Source organism: Periplaneta americana, chromosome 5 (genome assembly GCF_040183065.1).
Source record: "Periplaneta americana isolate PAMFEO1 chromosome 5, P.americana_PAMFEO1_priV1, whole genome shotgun sequence".
In the NCBI taxonomy this organism is placed as follows: domain Eukaryota; kingdom Metazoa; phylum Arthropoda; class Insecta; order Blattodea; family Blattidae; genus Periplaneta; species Periplaneta americana.
The window spans coordinates 133,244,533-133,247,032 of NC_091121.1; positions in this window are offsets into that span (position 1 = coordinate 133,244,533).

A 2,500-nucleotide genomic window follows, 5' to 3' on the forward strand; every position below is an offset into this window, starting at 1 on the left:
ATTATGCGCAATAATCAAATCGTACAGAGGTCAGAGTGGATGGAGGCAAACATAGGTTTGTGCAACAAAATTCCATTTCAAGGACTATCATGCAAGCAAATTGAGGGAAAGTACATATGGGAAGGACATTTGAAAGAGTCCTTTCCTCAATCGTACTCGCGAGTGCAATGCTCTATCTGCAGAAGGAATGTACGTCTGTCTATCTGTCTCTATCTGTCTCTCTCTGTCTATCTATCTATCTATCTATCTATCTATCTATCTATCTATCTATCTGTCTGTCTGTCTGTCTGTCTGTCTGTCTGTCTGTCTGTCAGTCAGTCTATCTATCTATCTATCTATCTATCTATCTATCTATCTATCTATCTATCTATCTATCTATCTATCTATCTATCTATCTGTCTGTCTGTCTGTCTGTCTGTCTGTCTGTCTGTCTGTCTGTCTGTCTGTCTGTCTGTCTGTCTGTCTGTCTGTCTGTCTGTCTGTCTGTCTGTCTGTCTGTCTGTCTGTCTGTCTGTCTGTCTGTCTGTCTGTCTGTCTGTCTGTCTGTCTGTCTGTCTGTCTGTCTGTCTGTCTGTCTGTCTGTCTGTCTGTCTGTCTGTCTGTCTTTCTGTCTTTCTGTCTGTGTGTCTGTCTGTCTACCTGTCTATCTATATCTAAATCTATCTATATCTAAATCTATCTATTACTATCTATCTATCTAGCTATCTATCTATCTATCTATCTATCTATCTATCTATCTATCTATCTATCTATCTATCTATCTATCTATCTATCTATCTATCTATCTATCTGTCTGTCTGTCTGTCTGTCTGTCTGTCTGTCTGTCTGTCTGTCTGTCTGTCTCTCTATCTATCTATCTATCTATCTATCTATCTATCTATCTATCTATCTATCTATCTATCTATCTATCTATCTATCTATCTATCTATCTATCTATCTATCTATCTATCTATCTATCTATCTATCTATCTATCTATCTATCTATCTATCTATCTATCTATCTATCTATCTATCTATCTATCTATCTATCTATCTATCTATCTATCTATCTATCTATCTATCTATCTATCTATCTATCTATCTATCTATCTATCTATCTATCTATCTATCTATCTATCTATCTATCTATCTATCTATCTATCTATTTATCTATCTATCTATCTATCCGTCCATCCATCCACCCATCCACCCATCCACCCAACTATCTATCTATCTATCTATCTATCTATCTATGTATCTATCTATCTATCTATCTATCTATCTATCTATCTATCTATCTATCTATCTATCTATCTATCTATCTATCTATCTATCTATCTATCTATCTATCTATCTATCTATCTATCTATCTATCTATCTATCTATCTATCTATCTATCTATCTATCTATCTATCTATCTATCTATCTATCTATCTATCTATCTATCTATCTATCTATCTATCTATCTATCTATCTATCTATCTATCTATCTATCTATCTATCTATCTATCTATCTATCTATCTATCTGCCTATCTTTCCACCCATCCATACACCTATCTGTCTGTTTGTCTGTCTGTCCATCTCTTTGTCTGTCTTTCTGTCTGTCTATCTATGTATCTATCTGCCTCTCTGTCTGTCAGTCTAATCCTGGTTGAGTGAAGAAACGGCAAGAAGGCTTTAGATCTGCCAAAGCAATAAATCTTATTTCTAAACTATAATCCGGAGGAAGATGAGAAATATTATCGAAGTTAGGCACTCATTCATTCAATTAATGAATTCATTCATCAACTAATTAATTAATTAAATCATTCATTCATTCATATTAAATATGTTAGTAGTTTTTCACTGACAATAACAGTAGTGAAATTATATGGGTATAATATTGACGTTGTTGAATAGGATCCTCTTATAAAGAAATATGAATGACATAAGACTTTACTTGATTCTCATCTAAACATTTTCGCTAAGCAGAGAGTATATCAAGTCACGGATATAAATATCGGAATTGTATTCTTATATATCATTTCATGCCTTACTTTTGTTGGTTTTTTTAGTACATAGTAATCTTCTTTTTTGCTCTAGTGTGCTAAAATATTTACTTCTTTGACATAACGAGTTTGGTGGTAAACAACAATGGCATTGTAGCGCAACATATCTCAATTACAGGCCTTTGATTAGGGTCCCTTAGTAGTTCTTTTGTCTTCTGAACTTGACTTGTGTTTCTGTAATTCTTTGGTTTCTCTGTCAGAATGACTCGTCTTCATATAACGATATTCTTCGTGTAACTACCACACTGTGAGTAGTAAATAATCATTCATTCATTTGTTTTTCATTCGTTGATTCATTCTACCATTGATACATACTTTGAGAAGATGATATGAAAGCAACTCGTGAGAAAGGAAAATCTAGCTCTTGTAAATTATTTTCCATTAGGACATTAGACTTTAGAAAATTCATAATTTGTTTCTGCACCCTGAAAGATTTTCTCGTACTTTTATACAATGTTCGAAGACATGTTTG